Source organism: Culex quinquefasciatus, chromosome 2 (genome assembly GCF_015732765.1).
Source record: "Culex quinquefasciatus strain JHB chromosome 2, VPISU_Cqui_1.0_pri_paternal, whole genome shotgun sequence".
Taxonomy (NCBI): Eukaryota; Metazoa; Arthropoda; class Insecta; order Diptera; family Culicidae; genus Culex; species Culex quinquefasciatus.
The window spans coordinates 72,860,585-72,878,757 of NC_051862.1; the positions used below are offsets into that span (position 1 = coordinate 72,860,585).

Below are 18,173 nucleotides of genomic sequence, written 5' to 3' on the forward strand. Positions count from 1 at the left end.
ATTTTTTTCAGAAAGCCCATCCAATTTCCTACAAGTTTGTCTTGGACCACTTTTTGATACGACGCAATGGCTTCGAGACACTGTAATTTTTAAATTGCAAAATACAAAAATATTTAAATACCTTACGCCCTTCTCAAATGTTATTTTCGAGTACTATTGGCTCCATATACACAAAAATGGCTTATATAGGCCTAGGATAACATGTCTAAAAACTTTCATTGAAATTGGAGAGGGTCGGGTACAAAAGAACCAGAAAAATTCCTGATTTGAGCTGGAATTGCTCTATTGTAATAGGAAAGAAATTCAAATTAGCCTAGGCTCTCTTCTCCCATTCACGAAATATCCATGAAACAATAGCAAAAAAAACACTTTGACAAAATTACCAGTGACTTTTCGTAGATGCACAATGTTTATAAACAAAACGAAAACCAATAAATTAAGTTGTGCTATCAGTGAATTCCACAAAAAAGCTTTACTGGTTGAGGTTCTTTTGGAACTTCCGGAAGAATTTCTATCTTTTTTTCTTGCTTTCGAGAAATCTGCAGGTAAAAGTTACACTTTAAAGAAATCTGTGTAAAATCGCATGCAATAGCATGCACATCACCTTTGTGAGAAAAAGCATGTAATATTGTATGAGAAATATGAGTCCATATTGCCTCCACCTCCCCTACATTATGTTCAAATAAAATTGGCTTTGGATTTATTTTTAGATGATAAATACAGTGGACTCTCTCGTTGTCGATGTTGAAGGGACCGTCGAGAGCGGGAGTTACCAAATTATAGAACGAAAAATCAAAGCAATCTGTTTGAAGGGACTGAACATTTTTTTGACAGCTGGAGCAATATTGATATCGAGAAGATCGACAGCCAGAGAGTCCACTGTATTAAGTTTACTACGCCATCGAAATCAGTGTGCAATTTTAAATAATTTTGTTCGCATCATTTTAAAATCCTTTATAATTTGCAAATAATATGTTAACAGTTGTGGAAAATTCTTCCTTTTCACTAATTTCAAGCAAAATAATTAAGTTGAAAATAAACCTGGGCACGACCTTCGCAAAAAAACCATCGCCCTTTACCAGCATTCCGGAAAAGGTTTACATGGTGGTAGGTCAACAACGACTAAGAGCGAGACTGCAGAGAAGATTGCAATCTTCGATAAATGTGTTGGCAAGCGCTTTTTTTTTGCTTTTCCCCAAACATCTTTACAGCATACTCCAACCAGCAGTGGCAACAGAAGGGTGAAGTCACCTTTTCTCATCAATCGTCAATTGTTGACGGAAGCCGCTTTTTATGCAATTGATGCTTTACAAATAAACTGTAAAAATTATGACAATTTGTTGAAAACACTAAATTTAGCCGTAAATAAGTCGTTTCCTTCTTGAGTCGAGCAAGAAGCCCTCGAATATTGGGATACAAGAGAGTACAACATCAATCCGATGATACCCATTCTCGATATGCACTCCTGGGGATTTCTTACGAGCTGTTGGCTTTTGGAGCTGCTGCTGCACCAACTCATGGGAAATCTCCCAGTGTTATTTCTGCCAACAAGTTGCACGACAACGGCAGCAAGGGCATAGCCATGTTCCAGGGGGCGTCTTGTACGTTGTACACAGCTGACGTGCTCGTTGTCGTGTTCTTCCCCAGGATTTGATCCGGGATTGTTCCGATAAGAGCACCCGATCCGGGATTCAACGAACAACGAGTGACATCGCTGGAAAGGAATCAAGTTGTTGCCTTTTCTCTTCAAAGTGTTGACAAATCTCTTCCGGGGCAACGAAAACGTGGGGACTCCAGAGGGGAACGACACAGCGAAATATCCTGGATTTTGGTTCAAATTCCAGCATTTTCTTCAATCCGATTGAATCTGGCTCAGCGTGTGAAATCCAACTAATCCGAGCAAATCCGATTTCAGCTAAGCAAATCCGACTTCAGCGAGCCGAAATCTCGACGAAATCGATCGGCAACCTGTCAAACGTTATGTCAGAAATGACACTTATGAAATTTTGTTTAGATTTTTTGCTAGCAAAGCACTCTCCGGTGTGGTCACGTATTGAAACGAGGAAACAGGTTCCCGAAAAGCTTTAATGGTGCGCATAATACTTACAGAGACGAGGGGGTCTTAGAGCCTGAACATGCAGGTGCGAAAGTGGCCGTGAAGGCTGACCCCGGAGCAGGGAATAGGAACAGGTGACCGAGACATCGGAAAAGGGGAAACTGGCGCGAGGAACCATCAAGCGGAGAAGAGTTCGGAGTGAAAGGGTGAATTGAGGTGGCCGGGTCAATCGGACGAAATCAAAAACACAAGGACGTGGTTTACTAAAGTTCTAGAGTTCTATCTTGCAAGTAGTGAAACACGAACCGGACAACGGTAGTCATTCCAGTGTCCGTACAGCACACTTGCGGCAAACTCACCATGAACATTTTAAGACCGTTGGTAAACCTTCCTATTGTCCTGGTCATCCGGGTTATGAGCCATCCTGAAGAGGTCATATTTAGAGAAAACATTTCACTTCAACTGGCTGATTAGGGCTGATTATTTCGTCTATCCAACTTTTGACTTGCTTTATTTCTTTTTTTATAAATTATCTTAATTTAAAATTTCACCATATTGACAAAACGCATTATCTTTTTTCGAGGTTGTGTACAGTAAAAATCCAGTATAACGGTCCAGCGGATTCTTGCTTTTGTGCACCTCTTCCAGATTGGTCATCACCAAGCTCTTTTACCTCTGAAAGCCACCGGAATCGTCATGGTCGCGTTCAGTTCAGGTAGCAGCGTTTCGATTGGTGCGATGCTCGTCTTGAGAAAGTTGGAAGTAGATAAATGCCGGTTCTTTCAGTGTCTGTTAATGCGGAGTAACACGTAACCTCTCAGAAACGTCTAGTTAGGCGGCGTTGAGGGCACCGATAATCGACAACCAAACAACCATTGCCACGAGGCGCCCTCGTCCGGACCTCTTCCTCTTCCTGCATTGAAAGCGTCAGTGCCCTCGTCAGCGCCTCTTCCTCCTACATGGTTCCCTAGATGGTCGAAACGATAGTTCCCACACCGGAACGGATGCTTGGCGCTGTTGTCGCTGCATGACGGCTTGGACGGTTTCCCTGCAGATGGGTGCGATGGCCGGGGTTCGACTGCTGTTTGCGGATGTTCCGGGGCAGTTGTGATCGCTTGTGTGGCGGTGTTTGAGACAAAAGTTTGCCCGGCACACCGTACACAAAACTGGAATCAGCTCCTTTTTTTTCGCAATTTCGCAACGTGCACCGGTTGGTGTAGATTTTATTCTTCTCCGAGCGGCAAAACTGATCGATGTGGGCGCCCAAGGTTACGTCCGGTGAAACGTCTTGCGACGTGGGAACCGGCTCGCTACACCGCGGACAGACCGGCACCTGAACGTCCTTGCGGCTGGCCGACAGGCAGGAATGCGTTTGGTAGCTGGAGTGCTCCGAGCTGTAATAAAGAGTGAGAGTTTAAATTTTACGTGGAAGAAGCTATTATAATAAACACAGTATTTAGTTAAATGAGTTTTAACATCTCTACTTGTCTGGGACCCCTTCCCCCCATCATTCGTTCACAACAAAGCAACCTTGAACTTACCAGAAAATTTCTCTCTTTTCGCGCCGATAACCGACAACCAAACTTCAGCGCCTTCCAGGAAGATCATGATGCTTTGCTTGATACTGCTGTTGCAGATTTACAATTGAATTTCAACTCTGAGAGTGTCTCAATTCCGCCGTATTTGGCTCCGGAGGATTCTGTTGGACGGAGCAATCCGACGGTAGCGGATTATGCTCTAGTATCTGGCCAAAGGACAACACACACGTTTTCTCCAAAAAAATCAGATTTTCGCTTTGACGTTTATTTTGTTTTGATATAAATCTGTCACTTTGCGAACACACTAAAATGAAATCAATCAAAAATCGATTAAACACTGCAAATTCTGATGAAATCCGATAAAATCTTGGAAATCCGATTAAATGGATTAAATCGATGAAATCTAACGAAACGAATGAAATCGACGAAAATGATAAAAAGTAAACAAAATCCGACGTAATTAAACCGCAATGGATCACTGTCGTTCCCCTCGGGGACTCCGGATCGTTCCGGGGCGCTGTCCAAATTGACAGTGCGACATCGACGACGACGACGACGGACAAGAAATAGTTTTCCAGATATAAATCTTCCAGACGAGAGCTACAACGGCATGGCTGAATTGCAGCAGTGATGATACTCTTTTTTTTCCAGAAGCTGTTGATGAGAACTGAAGAAGGTAGGCGAAAAAGTGCACCTCTCCTTCGCACAGAAGCCAATATTGTTGGAGAAGGTCCCGCGGGGGAAACCTGACGCCGATGACAGGCCAGGTCCCAGACATTGTGTCAACCAGCGCGCAGTCGAGATATACACAATGGCTGTATCGAACTGGAAATTAATTAATGATTTAAAATTAATTAGAGACACAGGGAGTGTAGAAGTGCCAAACGAAAAGACAACGATGCTGACAAGCGACTTCCTGGCGTTGCCGTCGGTCGAGGTGAACGAAAGGGGGTGAAGAAACATTTGTTCGACGTGGTGACACCTCTGCAGCTGGAGTGCAGCACACGAGTTTTGGAGCTTTGGGACATGGGTTGAGAACAGAAGTCGACTTTCGAAACAGTGTGTTGAACACTGTAAGCGCTCGAGGTGTCCATAAATCAATACGGTGTTGTACAACATTGTAGGGCAGTTGTTTTGGGGATTATTTTTGACGTTGTGAATACATACGATGTGATGAATGATTTAGATAGAAATGATAGTGGTAATTATTACAAAACATTACATTTAATAACTATCGAACTTGCACATTTTCTCCATTTGCACATCATATTTTATTTGTTCCCTAAAAAAACTGAACTATTATCGCACTTTTGAGAACATTGGGCTTTTTCAAACCTAATTACAATCATATTTTTTTGTAGCACAGCTTTACCAAAATTTCATGGAATGTTTTCTCATCAATTAAAATATTGTAACATTAGAGCAATTCCAGCGCAAAACAGGAATTTTTTAGGTACCTTTTTCTCGACTCTCTCCGAATTCAATGAAACTTTGTTGACATGTAATCCTATGCTTATGCTTATATAAGCCATTTTTGTGTATATGTAGCTAGTTTCACTCAATAGTGGCATTTGAGAAGGGCGTAAGTGTTTATAATATATTTGTATTTCCTATTTTAAGTATTTCTGTATCTCGAAGCTGTTGCATCGTATCAAAAAGTGGTCAAAGGCAAACTTGTAGGAAATTAGACGGGCTTTCCAAAAAAAAACACTGAAAGAAAAAAACACGCCACTTTTATGAGATTTTTTAGATTTTTATGTTTAAAAGTCAAATTTGAAGGTGAGCTCACGATTTTTTTTCGTTCATTTTTTTTGTGAAAATAGCCTGAGATGTTACAAAAAGACTTACGAAAAATGCAGGATGGAGCAACTCACCTAAAAAAATACAAAAATCATTTACTGAAACTGTTTTTGACAAATGCTCTAAACGTTGTAACCGTTGCTAGTCGATCTGGTGAGCGTGAGATTTATGCGCCACTCCCAAAGGGAGATCGCACGCCATGTTTGTTTGCCCGGTCGAGACTCTTTTAAAAGACGAGCCCATTTTGTACTGATCCTCTTCGGAGGATTCAGGATCGAACCAGCTAGATCACCGAGAACTGCCACTAAACGAAACCGAGAATCCGTCACTCCAACCACAAGAAATCACCCAGACAACTTACTCCAGTGTGTTGCTTCCCATGCCTAAAAGCTCATCATCGGCAGTGCCGCCACCTGCCACCAGGCAGCGCTTCGATCGTGGCAGTGCATTCGACGCCAAGCTCTGTCATTCAGAAAACAGAACGAAAAAAGACGACGAAAAGTGACATAACTCCAGATTCAATCAACTAAAGAAACTCCACAAGTAGGTTTTAAATAACAGTTAAACGAACGTTTTATTTATCCGAAAAAAAACTAGGGTGGTTTTTATTCATAACTCCAGAAAGAAAGGTGAGTTCTCGTTTGTTCGTTTTGGTTTAGCATGCTTTATATTTGTACAATAGTGTTAGTGGCCATCTTCGTGTTTTTCTACCTTCTACCTACTTTGCGTGTGTGCGTTTTATCTTTACTTCTGTCTGTTTCCCTAACCGTGCTCATGTGCTCTTCCCATCTTCCAGCAATCAGCTGATCAAATCGGCTACTGCTTCTTCAAAATTGCGCGCGCGCGCGTTTAAATTTTGGGGGTCATCCACGTGTGGCGTAGAAACGCGTGGGATTAAAGTTCGCTCCTCAAACTTTGGACGCGTCCGACAAGGGCGGATTCGCGTCTGCCGCCTCGGCACTAGGCCGGCAAAAACTTCGCTACGTCAGCTAGGGACGTGCTTCTTCCCACAAGTGCAAATAGAACGGACTCACCGAATGATGATCTTGTTGCTGCTGTTGTTCTCTGCTACTTGGGCTGGTTGTTCAGCTCAGGGACGACACGTGGCCGTCAGCTGATGAACAGCTGACCGGAATGCGGGACTCGGCCTTACGGGGTGGCTCGGGCCGGTTTTGGACTTTTCCCGGTTCCGCGGCTGTCAGGTGTTCGCAACCGGACAGGAAGCTCCGGCCTTAGGGTTGACTCCGGCCGGGACTAACGTTCTCCGCTGTCCTCGTGTGGTGGTTCAGGGACCCTCCCTTCTTCACCGGGGCGATGTGGTGACGGATCGCCGCCTAGCGTGCGCTCACGCTCTTCGTCCTCGTGCTTCGCCTGGTGACGTGCGGCGACAACGAGAAGTACGGTGCGCGGGGAACTTCGTCTCCCTTTTTCCTCTGCTGCTTCTGCTGCTCGTGTGTTCGCGCTGCTGCTGGGCTGGTGCTGCTGCGGGATGGTTAGCGCTGTTGCTAACGGGCGAACTGTTCGGAGAAATTCCATGAGCACATGCACGGGTTTTATATGAGCACTTTACCTTAGCTCCTGATCGCACACAAATTTAACAAATTCTTCGCAACTAGCGCACACACGACTAACTAACGGGAAACTACGAAAAACGGAAATTTAATTAGAAGACCAAATAAGAAACACGTCACTATACTAAATTACATTTTGTACAAAAAGCCAAAAACTCGCGGTACAAAACGCGCACTTCCACTCTCGTTGATAGCTGGGTACAAAGTGAACGAGCCCTGGAGTCCTCAGAATAGGGAAGGTCGCAACGGACGCTCAAGCGGTTTGACCGGAATTACGTCATTCCTTGAGATGCTCTCTGGGTAACTGCGTGCGACAGAAGTAGCGAACTCCCCATCCCTTTTAGCAACTGTGTTCTCGGGTCTAGCTGTGGTGTTCTCTCACTGAGGTAGTTCAAGATCGGCTCATCTCTCTCAAGAGTCTCTCTCCGGGTCTTAACGCAATCGGTCCAAAACAGGTTGAGTTACCGTGGTGAATACAACGGAGGTTTTACAGAAAAGTGCAAGCGGAGTTTGACTCGTGAATTTTATTGCAAAATGTAAATAAATAACATTAAACATTGAAACAAATAAATAAATTATTTTGCCAAACAGGCCAACTGTTACATCACTCCATGCTTAAATTACGAAAATTCAGTGTAAACTGAATTTTCGTAAGAAAATCTTACGAAAAACCGAAAACTAACAACTACACATTTATTTACATTTCACTAAAAACAAATTGCGAAAGATTCTTCAACAGTTCGGGGTCATATATGATCATCGGTTACAAGTAACCTCCATCTCTATTTCCAAGTCATGATCCATCACAGAAAATGCTTGTTACTGACCATCAACGTCTTCACTCCGGTCTCCAGCGAACGTTCAGAAATCCTCAACAAAATGCTAGTGCAGAATTGTATAACCTAATCACAGATACTTTATTTTTCGGTCATTTACTTTACCGGCTATAATCTCTAAATTTCTCCCAGAAAAAACTACTTGTTTGAACAGTCCAGGACTAGCAGTTCGACTATGACTAATGGTTGACATTCCTCATTCATTCATCCTAACACTCAAATCCCAATCAATACCCCAAACTAAAATATACTTTCCAATAAATAATATTCCATATTTAATGAAAATACAACCTAAAATCTCCAAACTTTGTGTTCCCGAAATACTACTGGCTCATTAAGACTCAGAATCTACCTCAATCATTACGTTGAGCAAATGAAACTTCGTCCTAATTCACCGAAATCATCTGTTCTGCAGAGTTTAGGCCCACCCCAAAGCTTTACTTCAGGCAAATTTGTCCTTAACTCTGACAGAACGCAGCCTAATTAAAATATCTATATTGAATTTCCACCCCAGAATCGACTCTGGTCACCCGAAATTCAACAAGACAACTGAAATTCGCCACAAGGGTTTTCCCAAATAAACACTGAAAAAATTTCACTCTACCTAACTAACTGGACCTGTCAAACCAAAAGCTTCGTCAAAAAGCTTCGCCGAGGACGTCAAACGAAAACGTAAACAAACGTGGCTGTCCGTAATTTTAACTCGCGTGTGGTTTTGTCTCAAAATGTGCTCTGAAATGTGTCCAAAAAGTAGTGAAAAGTGCCTGATTGTTCCAAAACAACTTTACCGGATGATTAATTACGGGGGGAGTATTAACTTTCCCTAAAAAAAATCCAAAAATTGATGTGCTTTGTGTTTTCTTTTGTAGGAGCTGCATCGTGGGACAAAAACAACTCTGGGTGCTGAAGGCTGACGGAAATTTACTAATAGTTATGCGGAAGGCTGAATCAATTATGCTGCTGAACTGCAAAATCATGTGCTGAAGGCCAAAATCTACTGCTGGATGGAAAACTATGTTGCGGAAGGCTGAAAATTACGACAGAAATATGTTGCTGAAGGCTGAATTTGGTGTGACGTCATCAACTTCTCATCTGATTGGAAGCTGCGACGAACTCTAATTGGATAACCTAACCTATACGTCACGACGAAAATTATGCTGCGCGATGCTGAATTATGCTGACTACATCTCTACTCATCTCAAGTTCCCGAAAATATGCTCCAGACGACGAAATTGAAGACAACTTTACATCATCGATCATGCTACGCAACATTACTTCGTGGGACTCAACATAAACATAATCTACAGAGATCCAAGAAGAAACTAACACTAACGATAAGTACTCACATGTAGTTTTTATAAGATTAGGCGCGACTAACAATTAACAAGTTTTATTTACATCAGGTAGGGTATTTGCTCCCATCCTTAATCCTATTCCTATCCTAAACCTAATTTTTGTCTCGTTGGACGGTCTGTTTACGATGTCCGAGATCGCGATTGACTAGTTCGAGGGTGTTCGTGGTATTTATGCTCTAGTTCTTCGTTTTTGTCGCCAGTAGTTTATGTTATTGTGGGACGCTCAACTCTTTGATCGAGGAGACTGGAAGGTTAGAGGTTTTATGAGATCTTGTTGCTTTCGATTGGGTGAAAGGGACATAGCTGGTTGGGTCATAGTTTGCCTAGCATATTTTGTCGACAGTCAGCAGGTTCAAGCATAGATTTTCATGTTGGCTAGGGGAGTTGGTCTTTCGATCTCGTCCGCAAAAGCTCATGAATCATCTGTACTCTCTTCTGAAGCTGGACAGGTGTGGCATGTAGTTGTAGTTGTTGATGCCTAAAAAGTGTTTTGGAGCATAATTTATGCTTGGTTGCCTCTCTAACGGTTAGAGGGTACATAGCTCGAGAAATTTAAATTTGAAAATCCTGAATTGCAAAATCCTAACTGAAACTGATCGATTCTACCGCGGTGTTAGTCGACCGAACGCGAGGGAGGTTGGTGAAACTTTTTAAGGTACTTGCAGTTGAAAACGCCCAGACGTTTACCTTTTTCGTCTTCTAGTTCGTAGCAGTGTTCGCCCACTACCCTTTTGACCAGCGCAGGAACGTATTTAGGCGCAAGTTTGGCACAGTAACCCTTACCCTTGTCGGAAAGTTCGGTGTTCTTCTTCAGAACCTTCTCGTTGACCGTGTACTGTGGACATTTCGCGTTTGATCTGAGGTTGTAGTACTTCGAGTGCCTCTCGAAGGCCTTCTTGAGGTTCTCCTTGACGTCGGCGTACAGTTTCTCCCTCTCAGCGTTGTTCAGACTCCCACTATCAATCGACGTGTCCCTCATGCAACGGTACTCTCTTCCGTCCGAGACCATGTTTCGCCCTAACAGGACAAAGTAGGGCGTGTACTTCGTCGCGTCATGCACCGAGTTCCGGATGGCGTTGGCGATCGTCTGGATGTTGTTCGCCCAATCCTTGTGGTCCTTTTTGATCGTGGCCCGGATGGCGGTTGTTATCACCCGGTTGGCTCTCTCCGAATCGTTGATCTGCGGATGGTAACTCGGCGTTCTCCAGTGGGTTACGTGATATCGACTCAGCAGATCTTGGAACAGTTTGGACGTGAATTGTGTCCCGTTATCTGTGAGGATTACTTCCGGAACCCCGAACAGCAAAAACAGCATATTCTCAACGAACGGAACGAGCGAATCCGCCGTGGCTTGCCGAAATGGTTGTACTAGTACGAACTTGCTGAAAACGTCTGTTAGTACCAGCAGACAGGTGCTTCTCCCTTTCCCCGATGCCGGAAGCGGTCCAACGTAGTCCATCGTCACAAATTGCCACGGGTATTCCGCAATCTTCCGCTGCACTTTCAGTGGAGCTGTGGTGTTGACGTTGGTCGCTTTGCTGGTTTGACAGACGAGACAATCCTGGCAGAAACGTTTCGTTTCGGTGTTCATCAACGGCCAGAAATATCTTTCCCGAAGCGTGGCCAGAGTCTTCTCGAACCCGAGGTGAGCGGTTCCGTGAGTTTTCCGGAGAATCTCTTCTCGTTCCGACTTCGGCGGGTAGACTTTCCAGCAGAAACGACTATCCTCGACCTTTCCTTTGTTCTTGACGAACTTGTAAACGCTGCCGTCGACTACTCGGAAGTCCGTGTAGGCCTGCGGGTCCATCGTGATCTGCTTGACCAGGTCCTGGTACTCCGGATCGACTTGCGCTACGCTGATGGCATCTAACGAGCGAGACAAACAATCTGCGGTGATGTTTTGCTTCCCCTTTCGATACTCCAACTCGATATCGTATGATTGGATCTTAAGAGCCCACCTGAGCAGCTTAGAGTTACCAGACTCGACACCTATCGTGAACAGCCAGAGGAGACTACGCGCGTCCGTGACGACTTTGAAACGGCTTCCTTCCACGTAGTGCCGGAAGTGCTCGATCGCGAGCAGAACGCCTAGGCATTCCTTCTCCACGCTGGCGTATCGCTTCTGGGTGCTGCTTAACTTCTTACTGAAGTAAGCGATGATTCGTGGCTCGCCATCCAGCTTCTGGATCAGCGCGGCTCCGACAGCATTATCAGATGCGTCTGACTCGATCACAAACGGCTCGGCAAAATCCGGGTTGGCCAGAATCGGTGCCGACACCAGTGCGGCTTTCAACTCTTGGAATCCTTCTTCCGCGGCCTCCGTCCACTGGAACTTGTTCTTCTCCTTCCGTAGCAGGTCCGAAATTGGCGCGACGATCTTGCTGTAATTGGAAATGAACCGTTGGTAAAAGCCCGCCAGGCCGAGCAGACGGCGAATGTCCTTAACGCTCTTAGGGCGGCTGTAGTTCAGGATCGGATCAATCCGCTTGCTGTCGATCGCGACGCCCTGTCCGGTTAACAAATACCCCAAATAGTTCACCTGCTTCTTACAAAACTGCGACTTGTCGAGCGAAATCGTAAGGTTCGCCTTTTCCAAACGTTCCGCCACGATTCCCAGTAGTCGAAGGTGCTCGGACAGGTCCTTGGTCGCCACCACAATGTCGTCCAAGTAGACAAATACATGGGGCTCCAGATCAAACCCAATGACCTTATCCATCAGTCTGCACATCGTGAAAGGAGCGTTTGTGAGTCCGAATGGACACACCTTAAAGCGGAACAGTCCCTTTGACGTCCGGAACGCCGTGAAGTCGCGACAATCTTCTTTGAGCGGTATCTGGAAGTACGCGTCTTTCAGGTCGATTACGGAGAAGTAGCACGCACTCTGCAACCGATGGAATATCCCTTTCATGTCGCGCATCGGGTAGGAATCCTTCTTCGTCATGGCATTGATCCTTCTCGAGTCCAAACAAACCCTTAGCTTACCATTCGACTTGCGGACGGGAACCAATGGGTTCGCCCACTCACTCGTGCACTCCTCGATGGCATCCATCTGCCTGTAGCGTTCGATCTCCTTGTCCATTTCCGCTTGGATGGAAGGTGAGCAGCGGTAGAGTGGCATTCGGCGGGGTTTCGCGTCCTCTCGAAGTACGATCTCGTGCTGCAGAAGCGCTGTTCTTCCTAAACGACCTTCCGTTGTACACGGGAATGTCCTGATGACGTCGGCCAGACTTCCTCTCTCTGCTTCCGTCAGGTCATGCTCGGTCTTGATCGTTTCCGGCGTGGTCGCCGACGGTTCTGGCAGATCGATGCCCGGAATGTCAAGGGAATCGTCCGGTGGTGGTTGCTCGATGACCGGAAGTGCTTCGACCGGATGTATGAAGAAGTGGAACAACTCTTCCGGAACGTCCTGACTTCCTGCGGTGATCTCAGCGATCTCTTCTAGTCCCGTTTCACCCTGCATCATCGGTTTAATCCCGAAGGTTGTCCAGAAGTTGATGCCTAGGATGAAGCTTCGTGTGATTTCCGGTACAATTACTACTGCTACGACTTTCGTCACGTTTCGAAACGTAACCGGCATGTTGACGTACCCCACGCATGAGTACTGTGTGTGGTCAGCGGTACAGATTCGAATCGGTGACGGAAAAATCTTCAAACCGTAACGATCAGCTACGTCTCTCGAATTGGTAACGCTTACGCTGGCACCCGAGTCTAACAGGGCCTCGAATTCAGTTTCGAACACGCGGATCTTCACGTGTGGACACAGGTTGGTGTGGATTTTGATCTCCAGCAGGTTCTGAAAAGGGTCGAAAAAAGGTGTAGAACTGGGAACATTGTTCTGGCTTGGAATGCTCGAGTTCCCGTTGCGGCACTCCGAGTTTAGTTTCCCGGATTTTGTCCAGACTGAGGGTGTGGGTTTCCTTGACCTTGTGTTGTCTGAGCAGCCTGTGCAGGCGCGCTCCTTCTTGGGTGGACGTTGCAGGTCGCAGCAACCGTCCCGGCATTTCCACACACGTAACAGAACGTCGTCTTTTCTGCTTGACATTGTCTCCAGAAATGTCCGTGCTGTCTGCAGTTCCAACACAACGGAAGTCTCGTCGTTTCCTGTGAAGGATTGCCTCTGTACCCCTCAGCGGGACGGTCCCGTCTCCATGACCGGTTCTCCGGTTGTCGCTGGTTCCGTCTATCGATGGCGTTCAACTCTTCTTCGCTATCCGTTTCCGGTTGATCTGCCTCGAGATTGTTGACACCGTGACGCGTATTTATCGGGTTGAGAGAAGGATCGTTAGCGTCGATGCGTTGACACAAGGCTGCGAGCAGGTCCTTGCTGTCTATGTTGAAGTATAATAACTTGGAACGGTAACGTTGTTGCATATTCTCATAAATTATGCGGAACATCCTTCTTTCCGACAACGGTTTTGTCAGAAGTTTGTTCAAACGCTCGATGTCCGACAGGAAAGCTGAGAACTTTTCTCCTCTCTGTTGTTTGCGGTCCGCGATCCGTTGACGAATACTCTGGTTCTCGTTTGGATTACCGAACCGGAAACGAATCTTCGTTTCGAAGGTAAGCCAATCCCAATCCTCCTCGTAGTAGGTGAAGAACCAATCTGATGCCTCGCCTCTTAGTAGTAGATGGATGTGACTAAGCATACTACCCTCAGAGATCGAGTTCATCATGGCCAGTCTTTTCACCTTGAAGATGAAGTCTTCCAGCGTGGTCGAGCGCGGTTCCCCAGAAAAAGAAATGTTCCATTTCTCAATCCGTCTGTCGTACTGCTCCGTTCGGCGGCGTCTGGTCCTTTCAAACGGTATGAAATTTCCTTGACAGTAATCGCCATCATCTTCGGAGTCATCATCCTCATCTCCGTGGTCATAGTTCTCGTAGCCACCGTGCCTTCCGGAAACTTCATTTCCAAACGGCGGTCGATGCAAGCGCAAAGTCAGTCCCTGCGACAGGTTGTTCTGCGCGTTCTGCTGTTGAAATTGATTTCTCTGCGACGGCGTTTGGTTCCCTTTTACCGAGTTGACTTGTCCTGTTGGTTGAAAACGGTTATTCTGTCCTGATAGACCAAACCGGTAACCCTGCTCCTGTTGTGGCCACTGGTACAACTGGGGGGTTTGGCTCGATTGTGGTGGAGCTCCCCGCTCTTGCTGAGGGTTTGACCTCGGCCACTGGTACAACTGGGGAGTTTCATTTGGAGGTGGTGGAACTCCGCGATTCTGTTGAGGGTTCGGCCATTTCATCGGTCTCGGCCACTGGTACGACTGAGAGGTTTGGTTTGATGGATTTGGAGGGAGTGGTAAACCTTGGCTGAACTGCGGGTTCTGTCGATTGTCCGGCAATGGCGGCGGTTCCTGGTTCTGCGCCGACGGTGGAAACTGGTTCGTTCTCGATGAAGATTTGTTCAGCGGAGGTTCGGTTTGTCGCGAAGGTACTTCCGAGTTGTTTTGAGGATTAATTGCCTTCTTCCGTAACTCAGCTAAGTTGATATTCTGCAAGCGATCGGTTAAGTCCCTACACGTCTGCCTAAGTTCCTTGTTATCCTTGCGCATTTGTTCCATTTCGGCTTGTAACTGTTCCCTGGATGGAACGATACCATGACGCTTACTCGCGGGAACTTTGGGAATTGCACCAGTGCAACTTGGGTTGACTCGAACTGGACTAAGGTCGATCCCAAAATCGCCAAAGGTCAAGTTGTGCTGATTCTGGCTACTCCCATTTAAACCTCCAAGCAAGTCAGTCACCGTATCGACGACAAGGTTCGTTCGTACGCTGGTATTCTGGCCAGCAGTTTGGTTGACAGACAGGTTCCCCGACTGGTTCTGTTCCACCGGAAGAGCAGCTGCTCCCTCATCCTGGTGTACTTCTTCGCTAATCGGCTGCAACTGAACCCCAACGTGCTTCATAAGATCACAAATATCCTGTACCAAAACATCCCTCATTTCCTTCGTTTGAGGCGTAATCTGACTGTTTTTAGTACGCAGATAGTAATACTGAAGACGTGAGATCAATTTTGGATCCTTTTTCTCTCGTAGGGCTAGTTCAATCGAAGACACTAGCGAAAGAATGAAGTCGTAGTCCTGTTCGATCGTGTAAATTGACAGATATTCGCGTTTCTCTTGACTGTCCTCTTGGTAATGTTTTTGCAAAATTTCAACTTTAGTCTCTGTGTCTAAGTTAAGCGCATCATCAAGACTTCTCACCCTTAACTCATAGTCCACCTCATCATTGAGCAGATGTTTCGCGTAAGGAAATTTGAAACTCATTTTGAATCAATTTTATTATTGTAATAAATCTCCCTAAAACGAAACTGGACACACTCGCAATCAAATACTACTATGACACAAGCACTCTGTAATCAGGACAGTTAATAAATACCACATAAACTGTAATAAATAATCATAAATAAATAAATAAATAAATAAATAACACCGATAGTGACTTCCACAAATAAATATGCCTGAATGTCCTCAGTATCCGAAATAATTTCCCAAAATAATCTCTTTTTCGAATCTTTTCGATCAGAACTCCAAAATTAATATTTCCCGAAACAAATCGTAATAGTTTTCCTTGAATAAATCATCAGTAAATCATTTTTTATCGTTTATTAATCTCATTTTTCGTTAGACCACAGCATGTGTAACTTTCTATCATTAGTACTCCAAAAAAACTCTCACGCTTGCCCAGCAATTAAATTAACACAGTAACTCCAAAAGAACATTAATTACTCCACAAATTAGCTAGTTTTACTCCAAATCAGTACGAAATTCAACGAATTTTACGTTGGGCGCCAAAATGTAACCGTTGCTAGTCGATCTGGTGAGCGTGAGATTTATGCGCCACTCCCAAAGGGAGATCGCACGCCATGTTTGTTTGCCCGGTCGAGACTCTTTTAAAAGACGAGCCCATTTTGTACTGATCCTCTTCGGAGGATTCAGGATCGAACCAGCTAGATCACCGAGAACTGCCACTAAACGAAACCGAGAATCCGTCACTCCAACCACAAGAAATCACCCAGACAACTTACTCCAGTGTGTTGCTTCCCATGCCTAAAAGCTCATCATCGGCAGTGCCGCCACCTGCCACCAGGCAGCGCTTCGATCGTGGCAGTGCATTCGACGCCAAGCTCTGTCATTCAGAAAACAGAACGAAAAAAGACGACGAAAAGTGACATAACTCCAGATTCAATCAACTAAAGAAACTCCACAAGTAGGTTTTAAATAACAGTTAAACGAACGTTTTATTTATCCGAAAAAAACTAGGGTGGTTTTATTCATAACTCCAGAAAGAAAGGTGAGTTCTCGTTTGTTCGTTTTGGTTTAGCATGCTTTATATTTGTACAATAGTGTTAGTGGCCATCTTCGTGTTTTTCTACCTTCTACCTACTTTGCGTGTGTGCGTTTTATCTTTACTTCTGTCTGTTTCCCTAACCGTGCTCATGTGCTCTTCCCATCTTCCAGCAATCAGCTGATCAAATCGGCTACTGCTTCTTCAAAATTGCGCGCGCGCGCGTTTAAATTTTGGGGGTCATCCACGTGTGGCGTAGAAACGCGTGGGATTAAAGTTCGCTCCTCAAACTTTGGACGCGTCCGACAAGGGCGGATTCGCGTCTGCCGCCTCGGCACTAGGCCGGCAAAAACTTCGCTACGTCAGCTAGGGACGTGCTTCTTCCCACAAGTGCAAATAGAACGGACTCACCGAATGATGATCTTGTTGCTGCTGTTGTTCTCTGCTACTTGGGCTGGTTGTTCAGCTCAGGGACGACACGTGGCCGTCAGCTGATGAACAGCTGACCGGAATGCGGGACTCGGCCTTACGGGGTGGCTCGGGCCGGTTTTGGACTTTTCCCGGTTCCGCGGCTGTCAGGTGTTCGCAACCGGACAGGAAGCTCCGGCCTTAGGGTTGACTCCGGCCGGGACTAACGTTCTCCGCTGTCCTCGTGTGGTGGTTCAGGGACCCTCCCTTCTTCACCGGGGCGATGTGGTGACGGATCGCCGCCTAGCGTGCGCTCACGCTCTTCGTCCTCGTGCTTCGCCTGGTGACGTGCGGCGACAACGAGAAGTACGGTGCGCGGGAACTTCGTCTCCCTTTTCCTCTGCTGCTTCTGCTGCTCGTGTGTTCGCGCTGCTGCTGGGCTGGTGCTGCTGCGGGATGGTTAGCGCTGTTGCTAACGGGCGAACTGTTCGGAGAAATTCCATGAGCACATGCACGGGTTTTATATGAGCACTTTACCTTAGCTCCTGATCGCACACAAATTTAACAAATTCTTCGCAACTAGCGCACACGACTAACTAACGGGAAACTACGAAAAACGGAAATTTAATTAGAAGACCAAATAAGAAACACGTCACTATACTAAATTACATTTTGTACAAAAGCCAAAAACTCGCGGTACAAAACGCGCACTTCCACTCTCGTTGATAGCTGGGGACAAAGTGAACGAGCCCTGGAGTCCTCAGAATAGGGAAGGTCGCAACGGACGCTCAAGCGGTTTGACCGGAATTACGTCATTCCTTGAGATGCTCTCTGGGTAACTGCGTGCGACAGAAGTAGCGAACTCCCCATCCCTTTTAGCAACTGTGTTCTCGGGTCTAGCTGTGGTGTTCTCTCACTGAGGTAGTTCAAGATCGGCTCATCTCTCTCAAGAGTCTCTCTCCGGGTCTTAACGCAATCGGTCCAAAACAGGTTGAGTTACCGTGGTGAATACAACGGAGGTTTTACAGAAAAGTGCAAGCGGAGTTTGACTCGTGAATTTTATTGCAAAATGTAAATAAATAACATTAAACATTGAAACAAATAAATAAATTATTTTGCCAAACAGGCCAACTGTTACAACGTCAAACTTTTCAAAAACCGAATACGGGAATCGGTTCTCCAGACAATTTTACATAAAACTCTCCAAACTGACCATTGTTCTAAGTCCAATCCTTGTGAAGTTATAGCGATTTAAAAAAAATGTTGAAAAATAGTTTTTTTTAATGGTTTTTGACAATTTCTATATGACAGACTTGATTTTTCA

The 18,173-nt window shown here is 45.5% G+C and overlaps 1 pseudogene; it reads right to left on the minus strand.

Moving 5' to 3' along the window:
• Positions 1–1,805: 1,805 nt before the first annotated feature.
• LOC6036618 lies at positions 1,806–5,775 on the minus strand (annotated as a pseudogene).
• Positions 5,776–18,173: the final 12,398 nt, after the last annotated feature.